The 23,024-nt window shown below is 53.1% G+C and overlaps 1 protein-coding gene across 5 annotated transcripts in view; it reads right to left on the bottom strand.

The window, feature by feature from the left end:
- Window positions 1–15,539, bottom strand: part of CTBP2 (C-terminal binding protein 2) — a 160,371-nt gene extending 144,832 nt beyond the window's left edge. For 2 of the 5 annotated variants that reach the window (XM_066238894.1, XM_066238900.1), the window contains exon 1: window positions 15,399–15,532. The gene's annotated coding sequence lies outside the window, so the exon portion shown is untranslated. Of the gene's footprint in view, window positions 1–14,429; window positions 14,452–14,883; window positions 15,103–15,398 lie in introns of those variants that run through there. The other 3 variants (XM_066238899.1, XM_066238893.1, XM_066238897.1) reach the window with 3 other exon arrangements.
- Window positions 15,540–23,024: the final 7,485 nt, after the last annotated feature.

Consider the following 23,024-nt stretch of genomic DNA (forward strand, 5'->3'; position numbering starts at 1 on the left):
AGACGGAAGGTGTCGTCCCCAAATCTGAATCTGGCACGACACGGACACGATGCCACAGGCACCAGTGAGCTCCCGGGGTAGACATACTCCCATCCCGCACCTGCAGAATGGGGTGAATGTGCTTTGTGCTGACCCCAAGTTCAAGCTCAGTGACGACTGGGACGCCACTGACTCATCTTTGACTTCTATATACAGATTTTTCAAAGTGGGCTTCACGGAGTGGCCGCGTCTTACTGGAAGTGGCTTTGTGAAGGCAGCTGCTCTCCTTGCCAGTACACTGACATCGAGCCCAGGATTCTCAGTCAAAGATGCTGACTGGTCGAAAAAGTTAAATGTCAAGTGTGTCAGAATACAGATCCAACTCCCAACTTTTTTTAGAAATACACTTTTTTTGTTGTTTTAAACTTTTTATTTATTTCAGCAAGAGAGGGTGGGGAGAGAGAGAGAGAGAGACAGACAGACAGACAGAAACAATGAGCTGCGTATGTGGCCTGATCAGGGATTGAACTGGCAACCTCAGCGCGGAGGGACGGCGCTCTAACCAACTGAGCTATCTGGCCGGGGAGACCCAACTCCAGTTTAACAGACACACACGAAATGGCCCCCTAGGAATGCCTGGTGCTGTTCAAGGAGGTGAATCCTTCTTAAACCAAAACAAAACTGAAAAGAGAGAGAGAGGGAGACTGGGTCAGGAAGAAAGCCCATTTCCACTTTCAAATCCAGTCATTCAGAGTTGGGGTGGGTGGGTAGGTGGGATCCAAGTTACATAAAAGCTTTCAATCATTTGTCATGCGCCAAATGTTCACAAACTAGACCCAAGTGTGTGGGTGTGTGTGGGGGTGGTTTGTTGTGAAAGGAGCCAGTCTGCGTGTGGTTGGCAGGTTCAGGGCCAGCTGCGTTTAGCAACCACCGGAGGGGTTTCCTAAAAATACAGATGTCTGGCCCCACCTCCATGCAGCTTCTCCAGCGAGGGGGGGGGGCAGGGTGGAACCCCAGGAGACTGACTCCTGCCCAGGGGTGCCCTGGGGATCCCCCTGCTTCAGAGGTCGCCCTCTCACACCACCTGGGTACCTCCCCGGGGAGGGTGTGAGTCACTCATGTGAAAACTACCCGTCCCACAGGCAGCTGCTTACGCTGAACACATGTGTGGACTCCAGGGGCAGGGCTGGGTGGGCCGAGAGGTGTCAGCACCCACCTCTCCCCCCAGATAACACAGGGTACCAAGGGCCTCTCCCTGTCCCTGGGAAGACCCTGATCCCAACTCTCCTTCCTAAAGGGATGTAGTGAGGCTGCCTGGGCGAGCCTGGCAGGGCAGTGAGTGGGCAGGAACTTGGTGTCAATCAATCACCCAAACAACGCCGGAACGCTGCAGCAGCCAAGGTTCCCACTCCGGCCCAGGAACACCAGCAAGAGTGGTGACAGGGACATCCGAGCACTTCGCTGCACCCGCGTCACTGCGCACCCCCCAGGGCCTGCGCCCGCGGACCCCCGGCTCCCCTGTCCCAGTGCCCACGGCCTCCCGAGGGCATGTTCATGGATCACCTCGTTTCCCGAGTGGAGTTTTTTTAAAGGCATGAGTTCAACCCAAGGAAACTGCTGGTCCATGAACTGACCAGCCTGCCCTGAAGCAGACAACGGTTCTCTGCCACACACCCTGGAAGGACACCTTCCCAAACACGTCCCCCTCAGCCCACCTCCCCATTTCACTCACGCAAGCCCACCCCTGGCAGGAAGCCCAGAGCAGGAGGCCTGCAGTTGCCCTGTCACCCTGTGACTGACAGAATGTCCTGGAGGTGATGTTGTAGCACCACCCAGCCCCAGGGCCGGGCCAGGAACAAACAGCACAGCCCAGAACACTGGCCACTCCGTGCAACACAGGCCGGTCACCAGACCTGCTGTTGCCCAAGTGACCATGTGTGCCAGGAAGACAAACCCAACAGGCTGGTCCAGTACCCACAGGCTTGGGGGGGAAGGGGTCAGATATGGCACCTTTTTCACTCCCCCCGCAGGAAGGTGGCCTGGTCAAACCCCCCTGCATGCCCCTCTATCTGCTCTGTAAACGCTCCTGAGCCACAGTCCCCAGCAGAACCCCAGTGTCAAGGGGACCTGGGGGAGGGGGCTGGGCCCCCACCCGGCTACCCTCAGGCACAGGTGGGCGGCACCGAACTGCTCCCTTTCCTCCTTCTCTGGGAAGGGAAAGTAGGTCTTAAATAGAAAGTAAATATTTTACTAGGCATTTTTCGAGTGACCTAATACAGAGTAACATTCCACAGCCTGTGAACAGCTTCCTGAATGGGGTTCAGTTCACAGCTTGGGCCCCAGGAACCCCGAAGAGGAGGGGCCGCTGCCTGGCCACGCTCTGTGGATTCCAGGCTCATTTCTCCCAGCACCAGGACCCCCTTTTCCACTGCCTCCCCTTCCACCTGGCTCCCTAAGACTCACCCGCCCGAGTCCACACCCTGTCTCCTCCCACTAGGGGGGCCAGACACCCGGGGAACCAGCTCATTCCCTTCCCCTCTAGCCACACGGCACCTCCAGGCACGAATGACTGAGTTACCTGTTTACTTAGTTTGCCTTTTTAAAAGTTTAACCAACACCCATGAAGAGGCAGACCTATTCTAAGCGCTTTCTAAACATCACCTTGTCGAATCCTACAGCCGGCCCTAGTCCAACCCTCACCTTGGGAAACGGAAGTCTTCTGCGAGGGGCTCGGAACACCCCAAAAACAGTCGGTCTCCCCTTCCCCTCTTTACACTTTCTAAAGGTGTCTGTCCCATCAGATGCCACCTCCCTGCGGGTGAGGATGTATCTCTATTTTGTCGCCCGCAGGACACACTTGGAGCATAGGGCCACCTCTCCTGTGGCCTGGCCTCAGCCCCCGGAGGGAAGGCAGACATTTCAGCGGGACCTCTCCCTCGCCCAAGTGCGCACACAGAGAAACAGGGTCAACCCAGAGCTCCAAAGAGGGCTGCCGGGCGACCTGGGATCGCCTTCAGGACCCATGCGTGCGGCCGCCGCCCCAAGTAATCTCCTGGCTACAGAGATGGCCAAGAGAGGGGCCCCTGCACTGGCCTGTCAGCTACCCGCAAATGACAAAGAAACTGACTCCCCCGTCACAGTCACTCGCCCTAACACCCCCCTTTCCCGACGCTGCTCTGGGAGAGGTAAGGAATTGGGGAGGGAGGTGAGGAGAAAACCCCTGTAATCTCCCTTGCAGAGAAACATCCTAAAGAACCAGTTATACATGGTTCAAGTGGTTTTGCTGAGCTCCAAGGGGCTTCTCTAATCTCAGGTCTCAGGCCCCAGGCCCGGATGAGACACACAGTAAGGACCCAACCCACAGTTAGTCTCAACCCCGCTCCCTCCCCACCCCTGGGACACAGGGGACTCAGATGCAGCAAGCTCACAATTACTGCAAAGAAAACTCAAGTCATCTTCAGTGGCTTCCTTTGTCCACTATGCTGGGAGCACATCTGGCCAGATTAAGGAGAGAGAGAAAAAAAATTACCCATCATTCAAAGTCCTCCTTCAATACTCAGGAAAGACATTATTACAGACAGAATTCCAACTTTAATTCTGCAATCTCCTGGCTTTTGTCAGTTGAAGCCACATTCTTAATCCCAGGCTTAGTTGAGAAATGAGAAGAAAGGACGGTGTGTGCATTGGGGGGCCGGCTCAGCCCCAAGTGGAAAGCCCCAGCACGTTGGAGAGGGTAGGGAGAGTGACAGGAGCCCATACAAAGGCCGGGGCGAGTCCAGCGCGGTCTCAGGAAACTGTGCTCCCATGGCACCGGCCTGGGCACGCAGGGAACCTATCAGATTGCTCTCAGGTCCTGCAGGAGGGCCTGGGACTCCAAGCTCAGGGGCTTTCCTGCAGAGCCAGGGAGCCCTGAAACCCCCAACAGGACCGGGATCCCACTGCCAGCACCACAGACCCTGGTGGGTCGAGAACCACCCACAAGCCCCGGCTGCCATCAAGAACCTGCTTGCTGTGACCAGGCAGCAGAGGACGAGAGAACTGCAGGGGACATCAGTGTCCCCCCACTTAGGTTCCTCCAGACCTGGCACGTCCACTTGCCAGACAGATCAGCCCCCAGAAGGCACCTGGGCTCCTCCCTTCTCAGGCTGGTAGGAGCCACGGGGAGAGAGGCCTGCAGAGGGAGCTGGCCCAGCGCTGACCCGGACCTGCTGCAGCCCACCCACGCACCCCCTCTCTGCAGGGAGGCTTCACATGGAGTATGTGTAATTTTCACCCAAACCAGAGCTGAGCCAGCTCACCAGGCGAACACAACTCATTCGTCAAGAGACACCCCCCCAACCCTCCGGAAGAACAGGCAGAACCCACAGGCCCACGTGGCCTGTACACTGTGTCCCCACCACCCCCAGCCCCTCTGGGGCCTCGTGACACCAGCCAAGGCTTCAGGGATTTCCCAAGCACCCCGGGTTTGCAAGCACACACGTTGCTTGCGAAAGGAAGAGATACTTTGTAGGGCAGGAAGGTAATCTCATAATTAAAGGAAAGCCTGTTTTTCAGGAAAATCTCCCCCTGGTGGGGACCTTACTTTAAAGAAAGCCAAGGTCAGTCAGAGCTCCTGCATCACCTGCTCCAGGTGCTTTCAGGTGAGGGAGTTAATCACCCAAGCAAGACCGGACTCCAGATTTCGGGACACACCCGACTCCATGCCATTCCCTCTCCGTGCTGATAGCCTCTCTGAAAACAAGGCTGTTCCTTTTGTTCGGGAGTATTCGTTCACATTCCTTTCTAAGGCCAAGGCAAACGCAGCGCACCAACCCTAAGGAGGTTGATCCGGCTGAATCAAGTCTCTGGCCGGTTTTCACAAGAGTGGTGCAAACAGACCATTCCCACTAGGCAAGGTCCTCGCCACCTTCCCTGTCTCTGTCCCCAAGTCCCCCCACGCTGAACACAGGGACCAACTCCTGTTATAAGCCTTACACAGTGAACCCAGGTGGGAAGTGAGAAGCAGCCAGAGGGAGGGAGGGAGGGAGGGAAGATGGGAGGGTGGGAAGGGAGCATCCCATTCACTTCCAGCCCCTCCCCCAGAGGGGGGCTCACAACAGGAAGGAAGGGGGTCTGCTTTGAAAAGATTCCAACTGAGTTCACAAACTTGGAAATTCCAGCCCATCTACTGATAACACACCTGGCCACTAAATCCAATTTTACCACAGAAAACCAAACTCCTAAACACCATGAAAGCAATCCACGTAATCCCAGGGTGTTGTTATGGTTGTGGGGGGGGGGGGCACAGTGTGCCTTAGAGAGACAGCCAGATGAAGGAAGCAAGGGAAAGAATGAGATCAGTAGGACAGAGGGGCCCACCCTTGCCTGTGTGGCAAAGCCATCCCCAAATGTACCCCAGCGCCAGTCCAAAGCCCAAAGATTTCTCAATTAACTACAGAGAAGCCAGAGCCAAATGGACTTAGATCTAGAGAATCTTCAGGCTCCCTTAAATTATTTAACCTCCCTGACCCTCCGTTTCATCGTTGAACACCACGACTCACTTCTACTGCCTTGGAGAGGATGTGAGGATAAACAGAACGTGGTTGAAGGAACCACCGTTCCTGGCCCTCCAAACGCTTCCGGGTGGCATGTGCTCTCCGCTTGGATGGAAAAAAGTCTGCAACTCGGAGACAGAATCCTCCCCGTGCACCCAACGGGGCCTCCGCCTACGGAGCCAGCCACGCAAGCCTCCGATTGGGAGCCCTGCTGTTTATTAACCCGGAGAGTGTGGTGAATGTAAAACAGGCCTGGTTCAGGAAACCATCTAGAAACCTTTCTTAAGCAGTAGATGGGGCGATCCTAACCAAAGACCGTTAATCAAAGGAGAATATGAAAACAAGCGACACTGTTCATGGCCCCTGTATGAGCTGGGAAGCAACTCTGGGCCTGAGAAAGGTCATTGTTTCTCAAAGGCCCAGTTGAATCCCAGGAGAATATGCCAGACTCAGGGCCCACCAAAAATTCTCACCTCCCCTCGGCTCTCAGTGCCAAGAGGAGAGGCTCCCAGGGCAGGAGAGTTCCTCCTTCACCAGGAGATCCTGCTGGAACCTCACTGCTGACAGCCTGCTTCCCATCCCTTCCCTGTCACTCTGGGAAACTGGGGGCCTCCTTCACCTGGCATGACCCCAGCCTTGTGAAAATCCAATGCAACAGGCACCAAGTATCTAGGGAGAGAGTGCAAGAATACCAGGTAAATGGATGCTCAATGAATGGCAGTTATGTGGTAAGGTTAACAAAAATAAGACAACTATGTAAATAAATGATCTGGTGGACAGGCAGGAACTCCTCCCCAGAGAAGAGGGTTGCAGAGTGGGACCGCCCCAGATGGTCCTGGTACATCAGGTTCCCCAAGCTGGAGAAGCACTGCCTCCCCCCACCTCCCAAGATCAGACCCCCCACCTCCCAAGATCAGACGATGCAGTCAGGTCGCCAGTCCTGGACAGAGACCCCAGGAAAAGCCTGGGTAGCCTTGGCAGTGTCTGGGGAGCAATCACTACCGCTATTTATAGCTTAATTCCAAATACCCAGAGGAAGGCCGCTGCAGAAAATGAGGCCTCAGCTTCCCCCGGGGGACCAGAAGTCCAAGTCGTAGTGATGTGGCCTTTGACCATTTTGTTGCACGTTGGCCACCATCGCGCAGTCAATCAACCAACCTCCACGTTCACCAGGAAAAGAGGTGGAGGAGTGGGTGTGAGGGTACTAGAAAGACCAAACGAGACCCTGGGGTTTGGGACCCAGGAACAGGGCAGCCCCGGTACCTGGTTCTGGTCCCAGCCTCGGCTGTGGGTTCAGGGCCCACCTCAAGGTGCTGCGTGGTCTAGGGACACTTCCCTGGTCTGGGCTCCAGGGACCAGGAGGAGCGCGGCTGCCCAGGGTGACCCCACACAAAGGGCTGCAGGAGGAGGAAGTGGACAGGGGGGACAGGGGCCATTTGTATCACCCAGCAGGCCTTCCTGGGGGCGGGAAGCAGCCCCCGATTTACAAGTGAAAGGGGGAGCCCCGAGGGAGGGGCACTTCCGGCGGAGGCAGGTGAGGGGGGCTGGTCGGCCAGCTTGCGAGCCTGGGGGGGGGGGGGCCCTGGTGGGGCGGGGCCTCACCTGCAGGTGCGCGCGGCCAGGCCCCGCCCCCCGGGAGCGCGCAGCCAGGTGCTGCCGGCTGGCCTGGACCCGGGCCCCGTTCTGCCCTTCCCCGCCCGAAGGTCGCGCGGGAGACCGGAAGTGGCCCCGGCTGCAGTCTGGACCCGCGCGCCGCAGGGACGGGGGAGCCGCAACTCGCTGCTTCTGCCGGGCATGGAATAGGAATTGCTCTCTTCACCTCGCCTGCAGGAGCGTCGTCAAGATTGGTGACTGTGAAATGTGTTTAAGATCAAAAACATCCCGAGATGTTACTTGTAGGCGCTTCCATGTGCATATTGATATCGGAACAGAAAAACAGCCTCTTTATTGATCGCCCTCCTAGAGTGACTTTCTAGTTTATACGCTGAAAGCGCTGAGAAAAGTGCAGGTCTGTGTGCTCCTGGGATACTAAGGGACAGGGGTGGAAAATGTCATTCCACTCGGCTTCCACTTGGGCCCCCTGCCCCAGGCAGTCCCTGAAGGGCAGATGAGCATGGATCTGCCCATGGTCGACTTCTGGAGAAGGGACAGGAAAAGCTTTAAAAAAAGAACACAGCACCCCCACTTTCTCAGGTGGCTGCCCCCAACTGAGGGGCACCCCCAGGGGCTCTGCTGTTCGGAACTCTTTGCCCCAGCCCCACCCGCACCCCCACCGGTCAGCAGAGCTCAGCCAGTGCTAGGAGCCCATGCAGCCAGCCTGGCCTGGCAGCTCCAATGCTAGGCCTCTCTCTTGTCACCAGCACACTGTCCCTCCCAGCAAAGCAAGCCCAGTGACTAGGCGAGGCCGCTCCACTCCAGTGAACGTTCTCAGTGTCCTCGCCAGACCGTTCCTGGGCTGGGTGCTGAGGGCTCAGGAGGGCCTCCCTCTGATCGCTGCAGGCACTGCCTGCACACCAGGTGGGCAGGCCCTGGAACGGCCCCCACAGCTTCCAGGGACCCACCTGGGCCTGAACACACAGCAGATAAAGTATGACTGTTTGCACTTCTGGACCGAACGCCTTAAAGACATCCATCAGCAAAAGAATCGAGACCCAGCCAGCGTTCATTCAACCGGAAAGGTGCACAAACCCTCTGCTGGCCTCTCAACCCTCCGAATCGAAGGAACTTCACCCAGCGTTCCTCTCTCCTCTCCACACCCTCTCTCCCTCCATCGCACCTGGTCAGGTTCAATACTAACACTTCCAGGTTGGATGCAGCCTCTGCTAGCCTCAACATAAGGTAGGCTTTTTAAGTTGCCATATTGGAGGGAAAAAAATCCCATTAGGCCAAAGGAGTTGACCTCTGTGATCCCCGTCCCCAGTTGCTTCCAAAGAAACTTCCTGGGAGTCCGTGACTCCATAATGAAGTTTTTGTTTGTCCGGGCTGGGGCAGATTGCTGGAGGCCAGATTTCAGGCCTGGCTGGAGCCCAGCATTGAGTTTACAACCCCTTGGCTAGCTGCAGAAAGACCCACACCCCATCTCTGTGACAACAGCCTCTAATCAGGCCCTTCTTCCAAGGATTCGCCAAAACCTAGGCTGGGACGCCACACAGAAATATTACTATTATTTCTAATCAATTGTCAGGCCAGTTAACAGTCACAATTAAGGATTGACTTGAATGCAAAAAGCACATTTTTTATCCAAAGAGCACTTTTGAAAGGCGTAAAAGCCACCACATAAAGGGGGTGTGTATTTTTAAACTTTTTACAAGTGGGAGTGATTTAAACAGCCACAGTGATGAAAAGCACTCCCTCTGCCCCCCCCCCCCCAAATTAGTTTTGGATTCCTAGAAAACCACCAAAGGTGAGACAGCCTGCCGGGTCCAGGCAGCAGAAGCCATTTGGGATTAACGTTTTCTCCAAACACCAGCTGACCTTGGGGAAAATGAAGGCTCTGTTATTATTCAGGAAAGAAGACACAGTTCTTAAACCAAAAGCCGGATGGACTTGCCTCATGAATAAGAACCCAACAGTTTCATCAAAATTTTTCTGACTACTAAACCAATAGGCAACTGTTAAATTTAGTTACAGAAAGTTAAACAAGGTCATTTCTAAAACATTCACTCAGGGAGGGGCTGTTAGACACAGATGGAAAGGTCCGCTGGCCCCCAAAGTTCTGGCCAAGTGGACCTGGCTGGAATCCAAATGGCATGAGGCCCAACAGTGGTCAGCGTGGACACCGACTCCAGTCAGGGGAGGCGCTGATGAGCGGGGCCAGGAGAGCCTGTCCCTTTGGCCAGAGAGCTGGCTCCACTCTGGAACCTCAGCACCCCCCCCCCCAGGATGCAGGCCTGCTTTGCGAATGGGAGGAAGTGGCTGTCACCCCATGAGCATTTTCAGAGAAGGCAGCAGCTGTACCTAGCACAAAAGGCGAAAATCCAACAAACCATCTTCCTGGCTGCACTTTCCTAACACCCCAAATGGACTAAAACAACGGCTTCAACATGAGAAGTAGTAAAAATAAACACAACTGCTTCCTGTGACTTCAGATGCCTCCATTTCTGGGAAGCGCTGAATATGATTTCTTATAATGGCAGTTCAAGGGGGTAGACTTTTGTGTTTTTACACTTCCTTCGAAGGGCCCTCCTATCTGCTTGGAGAACTTTTCCTAAAAAAAAAAAAAGGCAAGAGCCCTGGGAAGAGAAATGGCACAAAGTTCCTCAGCGGTCCAGAAAAGACCACCTTCTAAGAAAGTCTCTGGAAACAGAGCAGTCCTGCGGCCACACATTTCCAAGCTGGGCGAAGACAGATGACTGTGACTCTGGGTCCCATCCAGGCTGCAGCTCCTGAAGTTTCTGTGTTCTCCAGCAGCCAGAAGAATGAGGGCGAAACTGGCCCTTGGCTCCTACTGTCAATATTCCCTACAAACAATGGCCTGGCTCTCTACCTATTGTACATTCTGTATTCATCTGTGAATCTTTTTTTTTTTTTTTAGCACAATGTGAAAAGCCCTCCTTTTCACTGGGTAAGTCCTGAAAGCCCAGAGCGGCAAATCATTTAGGCTTTAAACCTTCATAATGATAGCTAAAAGCAAACTCCAGATTATGCCCCAACGTTCATTTGCGTGTCATTAAAAGTCACCTCGGTGGCTTTTGGATACTATCCATTAAATCAAGATCAAAAGAGAAACACTGAACACCTTCAAAATGGCTCTGAAGTTTTAGCGATTATTAAATATAATTTTCTAAACCCAGAGATAGGGTTTAAAAAAAAAGAAAAACCCTTTCATAAGTCTTTGATACATATTCCATCAAACACGGGCTGGTAGGAAAAATTAACTTCAAAAGAGGAGGTTGTGGGAGAAGGCTTGCACTTCTCCTCCTGCGGAAGTGCTGTCACTGTTGTGGTGTAAGTGAGGGCACGCTCCCTGGCTGGGCCGGAGAAAGCCCATCTCGGCATGGCTCTGGAGAGCGGACCCATTCCAGCATTTTCAAGTGCCTCCTCCAAGTTCTCAGGGAAGTCCCCCAAGGATGCCTTAGCTGCAGCTCACAGAAAGATCTGGGGGAGATAAGCCCCACCCCAACATTTCCCTCCATGCTATGGCTGCTTTTCAAAAGGCTCAGGCACACCACACACCCCCATTTTTTAATCACTACAAAAAAAACGTGTCCCACCCTCCGCACGGACCCCGTGGTGGGAAGATGACCTGCGTGGCGCCCCTGCCTCACAGATGTTATTTCCTTTCCCCATCATGTAACTGTAGGAATCTATATATTTGTGGCTTGGGTCGGGGAGAGAGGACACTTGGGCTGCTGCTCTTCACTGATAAAAAGATTATTAACAGAGGGACCCAGGCTGCACTCCCATACATTATGGTGACAGCCTTCTATATTGAAATGACAGAGGTAAAAAATGACAAGTGGGATGGCCACTCTACCGTAGCTGTAAACTCTTTCCATTTTTCCCATTTAGGGGAAGCATTAAGTGCGAGGGGTATAACTTTGCCTTCAAAAGTGATTCATGGGGCAAGAGGTGGTGGCCCTCTGGCGCTGGGTCTCAGCAGGGCCTCTCCCAGAAGGTGGGCGGGCAGCAGAGATGAGATGTCCTTCCTTTTTTGTTTCTAATGGGCGAGATCTCAAGGATTTCAAACGGTGGGAGCTATCCTGGATTTTCGTGGTGCCCAAAAAAACGGCCTCTTCAAATCCTGCACGGGGCTAGTTCTGGGCCCGTGATGCCCGCACCTTTCTTCCTCCTTGACTTCCCTGTGGCTGGCTGTCTACTCAGGAAGTGTCACACTGACTTTGTAGTTTGTTGTAGTGGCTGGTTGTTTGCTCTCATCTCTCTTGAAAACACTTTTCAGACTTATGAATAGCATTTCTGTTTGGAGTTTTAAGAGTCAAGAGTAGAACTATTGATTATTCCCTGAAAGGGGCGCGGAGGGGCTAGTTAATAATTACTAGGAGAGCAAGTTTTCCTGCTTCATCTTGTGTACAGGACGGGACGAACAATGCCAGGGAGGGGGAACAGGTGTGCTCAGAGCCTTAAAAGGCCAAAATATATCCCTGCTGTAGTTTGACAATGCTGGTAGTGTTTCGTTTTTAAGAGGCCAAGCTTTAGGAAGACACACTTTGCAAATATTTCCTCACTAGACATAAGCTGAAAATCATGCTGAGCGCGGGGTGCGGGGTGGCGGGGAACCAGACCATTTTAGAGACAAAGAGTTTAAAAAAAAATCACAGTAAGTAAAGGTAATTCACCCTGCCCCTCCCGCAGGAGAACATCCCCAATCAAGGGCCAGTTTCAAAGATGCCAAGAGAAATCTTAAATAACAAAGCCTCCCCCCCCCCCAGCACAATCTGCAGGACCACCCCGTCCTCCACGCAGCCTCATTAAGATACAATTAGAAAGGTGGGTGACCACATACCCTTTCCGCTTCCTTCTTCCAAACAGGAGAACAAATTTTAAACCAAAAAAGCACCTTGTCAGGTTCAAAGCAAGATCCAAACTCAAGATTTTAAAATTCCCCTCTAATAAATGCTTTCTACTGGGACAAACTCGAGTCGTCTACCCCTGGGACACAGAAAACCAACCAGAGCCATAAATTCCCTTTGCCTTCAAACCTCACTCCCTTTTACTCTGGGCAGAGTGGGGGGTAGCGTGGGGAGAGGGGTGACCCGACATCCACACTTCCACTGAGCCCCCTCAGTGCTCTACAGAAATATGCTGGCGTATTTCCTTTGTTTGGTCCTGTTATACTTGATCAAGTGTGAACGTTTAAACTGGTTTCATTAAAGGCAAGTGCATTCACGGCTAACATCCAACTTCAATGGCAACTGTAAGCATATTTTATAAGAAAGAGGGCCCGCTTTTTTGCTTGAAATCTACCATCTCATTAACTTCTCTTTGGGGGTCAATAAAAAGGCACCAGGGGTTTTTACAGGAGAGTGTCAGAGCAGTTCAGAGATCTGATGCCAGACAAAAGGATATTTAGTGTTTCAATTCCAGGCTACAGCCCCTGCTACCTACAATAAAGAAAAAAAAATCTTGTTTCAATATTAAAGCTGCTCTGTAAATGTTTAATTAGCATTTTGAATATCACTTTATAATTGCTGTAAGAAGTCCTCTTTGAAATCAAGTGACTATAAAAACAAGTTCCTTTCAAGTCCCATTACTTCAAAATGTAAAAGATTTGTAAAAATAATTCAAAACAGTGGAATTCTCCGAAGTACACAAAAACTAACTAGTTCTACTCTGAAAACCCTAGAGGCAGAACAGCAGTCGTTGGTACGGAACGCGAGGTAATTCTTAAAATGCCTCTGAACCCAAGAACCTAGCAGGGAAGATATTCTTTGAAAGACTAGTTCGAGAGTTTGATACATTTTGCCAAAGTCAGGAGGAGGCAGAGTCACTTTGTAAACTAACCAAAATACACGTCCCCTCCAAATTATCCATGTCAGGTAAAAATATACCAGTCTCTAGAATATCCAACAGAATTGCAAATAAAGCACTTAGCATGTTAAATTCCCAATGCATATTTATAGTATAGAATTCTCTCGTCTCCCTCCGAGCCACTCACATCTGACTCTCTAAGAACTTAACCCATCATAAAAAAAGGGGGGGAGGTAGGGGGAGAATCCAGAAAGATCTGCTTAGCCCGGATAGGGCAAATGAGCCCGGCGTGACGGCGCAGGCCTCCCCCGCAGAGCAAGCGGAATTTCTACCAAAAAATTTTTCCTTTTCTCTGTAAAATACTAAACATGGGAACCCCTGGAGCCAACTGCTGCTTGGGCCTCCTCCAGAAAAAGTACTCGGGGGTGAGGAAGGGGGAGCGAGACACCACACACGCGCGCACACGCACACTCAAGTGCCCGTGACCGTCCGCGGCGGCGGCGGCAGCGAGGCACTGGAGAGCGTGTGTACGCGTGTGTGAGTGTGTGTGTGTGTGTGTGCGTGTGTACGCGCGCGCGCGTGTGTGTGTGTGTGTCTGTCTGTCTCGCCGCGACCGGCTGTGATCGCGCGGAGCTCCCGGGCCCGCGGCCTCGCAGGGTTACGGGTGACTCGCCACGCCGCGGGGTCTCCGCTGCAGAAAGGCCCCGGCGCGCCGGGGCTCCAGAGCGCCTCTGCCCAACTTGCCCCGGGGTGTTGCGAAGATCGCGAGGAAGAGAAAGAAAGGCGCTTCCCCTCGGCCGCGCGGGTCCGTCCTGGCTGCGGAGCACGAGGAGGAAGAGGTGACCGCGGTGGCCCAGCTGGAGCTACGCCGCGCCACGCTGCGCCGGGTCCCCACCGCCCGGGGCGCGCCCTCGCCAGCCCCTCCTCCGAAACTTTTTTCTTTTGGGTTCGCCCCACCCGAAAAGTGCGGCCCGGGCGGGGGAGGCGGGCGGGCCGGGCCGGCGGTGGCGGCGGGGCGAAGAGGAAGTGGTGCCCGCGGGAGCGCGGCCGGGCAGAGGAAATGCCCGGCCCGCCCGGCCCCCGCCCGCCGCCCGGCCCACCCCTCACCCCCGCCCCGTTGCTACTTTGGCGGGCCGAGCCCAGCGCGGCAGTGTTGGCGGCGGCGGCAGATGTGGCCCTGCTGCTCGGAGGAGCCAACAATGCGGGGCCGGCAAAACAAAAGGGTTCCACTTCTCCTCCTTCCCGGTCTTTCGCTAGCGCTCCCGGGGCGCCGCGCGGAATCCCCGGCCAGCAGGGGCCGCTCCTTTGGGGGCCCCTGGCCGCGCGCGCCCCGGTTTCCTCGTGGAACCCCGCTCTCCCCCGTCCCGCAAGCGCAAGGCCCCGCGCGCTCGGACTCCCGATCCCGGGGGATCCGGCCATATTGTCCCCGCGGCGCGCCGCGCCGCGCGCTCGGCCTGGGTCGCGGGCGGTCCCCATGCGCGCACCCACCAGCCTCGGGGAGCAGGAGCCGGGGGCGCCTAGGAAACCGTCGCCGAGACGCCGCCGCTACTGCTGCCCTCCGGACGCCGCCGCGCTCGGGGTTTCTCTCTTTTTTTTTCTTTGCCAATCCTGATGGGAAGGAAGGTGACCGCCTACTTCGCATTCATCAACTCTCATCACAACAACAAAAATCCTGGCGCAAACGGCGGCCAGCGGGAGCGACCGATGCGGGGGGCGGCAGGCAGGGGCACCCCCAGGTCGGCGTCCACCCCGGAGCGCCGAGCAGGGACACGGAGCCGGGGGGCGCAGACCAAAGATGTCCTCGGATGCCGGCTCCGTGTCCTTCGCCCTCCTTCCCCTCCCCGAGTGGCGCAGTGAGGCGCGGGCGAGGCGCCCCTAGCCCGCCGCCGCAGGTGAGGCGGGGGCGGCAGCCGCCCCAGCCCTCCCTCGGGGCCCCTCTTACCTAGTCCCGGGCCGCCGGCGTCCACAGCGAAGGGCGCCCACCAGGGAGGCGGCGGCGGCGGCTCCCGCCCCTCCCACCCCACCCGGTGGCGGTGGCGGTGGCGGTGGCGGCGGCGGTGGCTGTGCGGCCCCCCACCCCCCGCTCAGCGCAGCATGGCTCTCGACTCAGTCCTTCGTTCCTCGGACCGCTGCCGGTTTCTCTGGGCCGTTCCCGGGCCACCTTAAAATGACACACGCACACAGGGACACACACACAAAAACTTAATCTCTCCAGCTCCCCGCCCCTCCCCCTCCCGCCCTTCCCTCCCCTCCCCTCTCCTCCCCTCCCCACCCTACCCCTCCTCTTCCCTTCCTCCTCCTCCTCCCCTCGCCGCCGAGTCTCTTCCTACTTCCCCACCCACCCCACCCCCTTCCTCCGCCCACCCAGCTCCCAATCCTCCCCACCCAGGTCCAGGCCCCGCGCCCGCCCTCCGGAGGGGGCTGAGCTGGGGGGTCCCCGCCCCGCGCCGCGCTCACCCCCAGGAGGATGTTAATTCCAACTTGGATCGGGGGAGGAAACGTCCTGGATGTGCCGAGCGCCTCTCGGCTATTTGCTCTTCTTTATTTGTTTTCTCCTCCGGGGAAGGAAGAGGAGAACAGAGAAAAAAGGAAAGGGAGAGAAGCTGCGCCGGCAGCGTCTCCGGTGCCCGCCCGCGGCTCAGGAGCGAGGCGGGAGGCGAGGTGAGGGTCGCCGCTCGCTCACTCCACGCTCTTTTTTTTTTTTTTCTTCTTTTTTTTTTTTTTGGCAAAGGCGGGGTCTCTTTGCAAACCAATGACACAACCCCACATGGGCCGGCCTCGCCCCCTAGAGCTACTCCTCACTACAAATCGGCTCTCTCCGGGGATTAGTGGCTCCGCGAAAGTGCATACAGGGCGGCGGGCGGGCGAGGGGACCGGGTGCGGCGGGCACTCCCCTGCCCGGCCCCGCCCGGGAGGCCCTTGAGAAGCGCGGGGGCCTGATGGCAGGGACGGGGGTCCCGCCGCAGTGGCCCGGGCTCTGGCCCTCCCTTCGTTCCTTCTTTCTCCTCCTCCCCTTCCACGTGGGGCTCTGGGCAACCAGCCACATGGGGGGACGCGAGCCCGGGCGGGCCTAGGCGCAGCGCCCCGGGGTGGGTTTGGCCCTATCTGGCCCCTACCAGGCCCGCCACGCCGACCTGCCCCTTTCCTGGCCCCGTGGCTCCAACTTCCTCCTGGGCCCCCACGCCCGCCGCTTCTGCCTTCTTAATCCCGCGGGGTCAGGCGCGGGCCGGCCCCAGGGGGCACTTGCTCTCCAAAAATCTGGATCCTGGAGACGGTGCCCGGGCCTTGCCCGAGAGGCGGCGATGTCTGGGTTCCCGGGAAGGGGGCCCTATGTGCTGGAACTCGCAGCGGTTGTGTTCCCTACGAGAAGCAAAACATTTTCTTACACATTATTTTTTTTCCCCTTCCTGTTGCCTGGATCTCGCCGGGCTATTTTTAAAGTCTTCTGTTGGGTGGGAGCTCCGGTCCTCGAGGGAGAGGCGTGCTGCGGCCTGGGGGACCTGAGAGTCGGCGTCCCGGCGTCCCGGACTCGTGCGGCGCCCTTCCGCTGTCGGGAGCTTGCGCCTCTGGACGCCGTGAGGTTAGCGTCTGGACACCAAACCTGGGGATCCAGGCCGAGCGGCGGCCGCACCTGGACTGAATGCTAAGCCTGTGTTTGCGGAAGAGAGTCAGCAGCTGCGTGCGGGACCAGAGGGCTCTCTTCCCTGAGCCCCAGAGCCCCCCCCCCCCCAACTCTTCTAACTTCCCTGAGGTCGGCCACGCGTCCTCCAAGCGCCTCTGTGTGGGCTGAACTGAGCCTCTAGTCTCGAACTGTTTAAAAACCATATTGAGATGTTAGGAACTGGATTGAGATGTTGAGCAGGAAAGGCATAGGGAGGGGGTGTGAGGTCCCGCGACAGCAGGCCTGCGGCCATTCCGGGAGCCTAGTGGCTGGGGAGTGCACCACACCTTACCGAGTGCAGGAAACTCCCGCTAGGGCCTGGGGGTCTGAGGAAGGGCCACCCAGCCTCTGGACCCCTTTATGCAACCCAGACAGCATGCTCCAAGCTTCAGCCTAGAAACATTTTAAGAACGCGTGCTCAGGCCTGCAGCTGGAAGTAGGTGTTCTCTGCGCGTTTGCTAAAGTGTAGTCAGATGTGGCCTATGGTACCCGCCTGATGGGGTACCAGGACCTCTGAAGGTTGTTTCATCATTAAAACGATAAGGTTTTAAAACTGCTGAAGACCTAGATGTGATGTCGGCGCTGGACCAGACAACTCACATCCGCTCGTTCATGTAATGAGGTTACTAAGGTGTCCCAAGCAAGTTTTTTACGTGGCCCTAACGTGCACCAGCCAAGTGGACTCTTTCCTGTCACCTTCTCCGTTTAGGAAAACATCGCCTGATGACCCCGTATACCCACAAACAGTCTCCACTCTCCAGCAGTTTTGCCTCAAGGTCATGGAGCCTAAGATAGTTCTTGGTATGTTATGGCTAAGCCCCATAATAACTGTAAGTAAAGATTTTCTGCTTCCTTTTTTTTTTTTTTTTTTTTTTTGGTATTTTTCTGAAATAAGAAGGGGGTGGTGGGGGGAGGCAGAGAGACTGACTCCGGCATGCGCCTTGACCAGGATCCACCCAGCATGCCCACCAGGAGGTGATGCTCAGCCATCTGGGGTGTTGCGCCATTGCAACTAGAGTCATTCTAGCACCTGAGGCAGAGGCCAAAGAGCTGTCCTCAGTGCCCGGGGCCAACTTTCCTCCAATGGAGCCTTGGCTGCGGGAAAAGAAGAAAGAGGTAGAGAGAAAGGAGAGGGGAAAGGGTAGAGAAGCAGATGGGGGCTTCTCCTGTGTGCCCTGGGCAGGAATCGAATCCGGCACTTCCACACATTGGGTCGATGCTCTCTCGCTGAGCCAACCAGCCAGGGCCAGATTTTCTGCTTATTTCACAGGTGACTCTTGGCTCTGAGTGGCCCTCACCCAGAAACCACAAAAAGTCAGCCGATTTTTTCCCCAAACCTTACTCAACTTGAATGTCTAATATGAATTTGTTTTTGTTTCTTTTACAGGGACAGAGAGAGAGGGATAGACAGGGACAGACAGACAGGAACGGAGAGAGATGAGAAGCATCAATCATCAGTTTTTCGTTGCAACACCTTAGTTGTTCATTGACTGCTTTCTCATATGTGCCTTGACCGTGGGCCTTCAGCAGACCGAGCAACCCCTTGCTCAAGCCAGCAACCTTGGGTCCAAGCTGGTGAGCTTTGCTCAAACCAGATGAGCCTGTGCTCAAGCTGGCGACCTCAGGGTCTCGAACCTGGGTCCTCTGCATCCCAGTCTGACGCTCTATCCACTGCGCCACCGCCTGGTCAGGCTACTGTGAATTTGATCTAAATTAGAAAATACTATGTTCTGTGTGTTGAAAAATGTTAAAAAGAAGCCATCCTCAGAGCCAAAAATTATTTCTCACCTCAAGTTGACATCCTGTATTTTAAAATATTAAGCCTATCTACCCCCCGACATGTGAATTATTTTAAACTACATTTTAAAAAAAATGTTCCAAACAACAGCAAATAAACAGCCCAATTCAAAAGTGGGCAAAGGCTTGAATAGACATTTCTCCAAAGAAGACACACAAAAATGACCAACAAGCACATGAAAGGATGCTCAGCAACTCTAATCATCAGGGAAATGTAAATCAGAAGCACAGTAAGATAGCAATTCATGTCCCTTGGGATGGCAGTTTATATATATATATCTATATCTATATATATATATAGATATAGATATAGATATAGATATATATAGATAGATAAAAACATGGGAAAAAAACCCCAACAAAATAACAGGCCTTGGTAAGGATGTGAAAATTCAGGACCCTTGTGCTTTGCTGGTAGGAATGTAAATTGGTGCGGCTGCTGTGGAAACCAGTACGGAGGTTCTTCAGGGAGTAACGCAGGAGAACTCTGTGACCCAGTCCTTCTGCTTCTAGGTATGTGTGCAAAAGAACGGAAACCAGCCTGACCAGGTGGTGGCGCAGTGGATGGAGCGTCGAACTGGGATGCGGAAGGACCCAGGTTCGAGACCCCGAGGTCGCTAGCTTGAGCGCGGGCTCATCTGGCTTGAGCAAAGAGCTCACCAGCTTGGTCGCTGGCTCCAGCAAGGGGTTACTTGGTCTGCTGAAGGCCCACGGTGAGAAAGCAATCAATGAACAACTTAAGAAGTCACAACGCGCAAGGAGAAACTGATGATTGATGCTTCTCATCTCTCTCTGTTCCTGTCTGTCTGTCCCTGTCTATCTCTGCCTCTGTAAAAAAAAAAAAAAAAAAAAAGAACGGAAACCAGCGTCTCAGGTATTTGGGTATTGCTCACAGTAGCCAAGAGGGGAAACTAATTCAGATGTCCACCAAAGGATAAACAAATGTGGTAGAGACATGTTGGAATATTATTCAGCCTTAAAAAGGAAGGAAGTGCTGACCCCTGCGACAACATGAGGAACCTTGAGGACATTATGCTAAGTGAAATAAAGTAGTCGAGGAAGAACCAAGAGTTGTTTGATTCCACCTACATGGCATCTTTAGAATAAGCAAGTTCACACAAAGTAGAATAGAGGTTACCAAGCCCCGTGGGGAGGGGAGGCGGGGGTTATTGTTAATGGGCACAGAGACTCTGTTTGGGGTGCTGAAATGGATAAATGGATGGTGGTGATGGTTGTGCAACATTGTGAATGTGCTCCATGCCCCAGAACTGTGCACTTAAAACTGAAGAAAATGGTAAATTTTATGTTATGTATATTTTCCCGCTGTACGATCAAGTTGTTGCAAAGTAGCTTTTGTCTTTACAAACTTCTTAGTTCATATTTATTACTGTATATAAAGGTGATTTTTCATGAGAAAACAATAAGATAAAGACAACATATTTTGTTTTAAAATACATTTCAGTTTACAGAGTCAATGCCTTTTATTAATTCTTACCTCTCTGTGTTACCTTTGTAGAATATAGTGCTGACATGCTCATTTTTCAGTCTGGTCCACGATCTCCCATTTGATCCTGTTTCATCAGTCAGGTTCAGTTTCTGGTGTCCCCGCATGGACTCTTGACAGACACGGAAAAGAGGACTCAAAAGAGTTAATAGTAGCAAGAAATGGTTGTCCGTCCACAATTCTCAAGGCCAAGCCCTGGTTCTGAGCAAGCCCTCAGACATCTTTAATCCTCCTAGTAGCCCCTGAAGAGACACTATAGTATCCCCATTTTATAGATGAGGCAAACTGAGGCAACTTAATGCGACTCCCCCAAAGTAACACCGCTGGCCAGTGACTCTGTTCTGTCTGATTCGGACACCCCAAATCGAAGAAGGGCTTCTGTGTATATAATCATGTCTTCATTATTAGCACAGACTCAGAAAAGGTGAAGTTAGTTACTTCTGAAACACATTTTTAAAAATTTTACATAGAAACATTGATTTGTTGTTTCACTTCTTTATGTATTCATTGGTTGATCCCTGTATGTGCCCTGATGGGGGCTCAAACCCACAATGTTGGCATATTGGACAGTGCTCTAACCAGCTGAGCTACCTGGCCAGGACTTTAGCATCTTCTTATTAAAAGTTTCTCTTTGTTTAATAATAAGCCTTCAGTCTGATCTTTAAAAGAAAAAAAAAAGAAAGCCCAAGAATTACACATTTAAAATTAGGCCCTTTCTCCACCCCTCCCCCTCTCACTTCTCTCTCTCTCTCTCTCTCTCTCTCTCTTTCTTCTTCTCCTGCAGCCATGGCTTGATTGGAGCGAGTTGGCTCCAGGCGCTTAGGATGGCTCCATAGCCTCCACCTCAGGCACTAAGAAGAGCTCAGTTGTTGAGCAATGGAACAAGCCTCAGATGGCAGAGCATCACTTCCTAGTAGGCTTCCCAAGTGGATTGGGGGCATACAGGAGTCTATCTCTGCCTCCCCTCCTCTCACTGAATAAAATAAAATAAATTTAATTAAAAAAAATAAAAATATTTTAAAAAATCACACAGGTGGATACACAGGCAAGGTGGATTTTAAGACTGATGAAGACCAGTTTTGGAACAACAACAGAAAGCTGTTATACCGAGAAAGCAAAAACGTTATTGGCTACTGAGAAGAAGGGTTCCACATATTACTTACTGAGGAAGAAGAAATAATTTAGAGGCTTTTCAAAAAACATTTTGAATTATCACTTTTTCCTGATGGTTTGAGTTCAATAGGAAAGTTCGATCACCCAAATACCCCCTTTGTTTCGTTTCTCTGTGACTCAAGCTTCCTCAGCGGAACGTGGAAAGGGCCACACTGCACTGGAATGTGGGGAAGAGGTGCTGCTTTATTCTGGGGAACTCCTTTGCCCCGAGCCTCCATTCCCACTTGATGTTGACAATGAAGACTTCGTGTCTTCTGGTTGGACTCTGTTTCTCCTGTTAGTTAACCAGCCTTTGTGAGTGGGTCTCTTTTGGCACATAAAGTTCAAACTCCTTATCGAAGTGATTTCTCCCCCTTTATAGGGAGTCTCTCCATCTTTCTGAGTACTAGAATCTGGGATTCAGATAGGGGGTGTTTTCCTGCCCCAGGGCCCACGGGATGGGGTCCTAGCTCTCCAGTTGAGGGGTCTGGCCCAGGGAGCCCCAGGACTGCAGTGTGGGGGCAAGTGTAACTGGCACAGGTCTAGTTCTCAGCACAGAGAGGGCAAGGGCTTGTTCCTGGGGGCCCAGCCATTTCCCTGCTGACCTGGCACAGCTGACCCTCTAAGATGTCATCCAAATCCCCCAGACCCTCGCATAGGGCCACCTCCCTCACGAATGCACAGTCCCTCCTAACTTTCAGGTCCTCTTTAGGTCCCTAAGGAGCCATAGATTTTGTTCGGGCACAACACAGGGGAGCACTCCTACATAGGCCATCAGTCCGGTCACTTCTCCTGGCTGCCCTCTGACACATGCACGCACTCTCACACTCACGCTCACACACTCACACTCACACACACTCTTACTCTCACACACTCAACACACAAACACTCACACATACATACTCACACATACACTCAACACACAAACACACACATATATACTCACATACACACACACAAACACACACACACATACACACACACTTTCTCTCACACACTCACACACATACACACACACACATACACTCTTACTCTCACACACACTCACATACACTCTCACTCACACACACTCACACACGTGGGTCGGCTGGCCGGCTGGGGACAGCAAGAGGTGGTCCAGATACTACCCCCACCCTCTGCTTTGCACTCCCTCAGAAGAAAACAAAGAGCATCTCTTGAAGGACTAACGGTTTGCTTTGAACAGATGATGGAAGCTCGGTGAACCGTCATGATTCTTCGTTGCCTTGGCTGATGGGGAAGCTCAAAGTCACACGTCATGCTCAAGGATGCCAACCAGCCTATTGTTGTGTTCCTCCTTGAAAAGTGATTGTGAGCTCTCGGGGGGGGGGGGGTCATGTTGTTTGAAAAAGCACATTAAATATTTTTATACAGATTTACATCTGGAAAACAAAAACCCCACTTGTTCTGATAAGACAGATGATAGAAAATAGAGCTCAATAAAAATCTCACTTGGCTATAATAGAGTAAAGATCACGTCCTGGGCTTGAAAAACATGGGCCTAGGCCTGACCTGTGGTGGCGCAGTGGATAAAGTGTCGACCTGGAACCCTGAGGTCGCCAGTTCAAAACCCTGGGCTTGCCTGGTCAAGGCACATATGGGAGTTGATGCTTCCTGCTCCTCCCCCTTCTCGCTCTCTCTCTCTCACTCACTCTCTCTTCTCTCTAAAATGAATAAATAAAATCTAAAAGAAAAAATGTTTAAAAAAAAAGAAAAACACTGGCCTGAGAAACCATTGGAAAGCATTTCTGATTTCCATTTTGACGTTTTGATCAACTGTAGGGTTGCATCTATGTTTTTACTAGAACCACCTAAAATACTTTTTTTGGAAGTAGGTAGGAAATTATGATTAAATATGTAAAAATCCCAGTGATGTCGATATCTCTGACTTAGGACAAGGGTCTTTTTTAGGGGACAAACGGCACAGAGGGAACAAGAATTGCACTCAGTG

This window comes from Saccopteryx bilineata, chromosome 7 (genome assembly GCF_036850765.1).
Source record: "Saccopteryx bilineata isolate mSacBil1 chromosome 7, mSacBil1_pri_phased_curated, whole genome shotgun sequence".
In the NCBI taxonomy this organism is placed as follows: Eukaryota; Metazoa; Chordata; class Mammalia; order Chiroptera; family Emballonuridae; genus Saccopteryx; species Saccopteryx bilineata.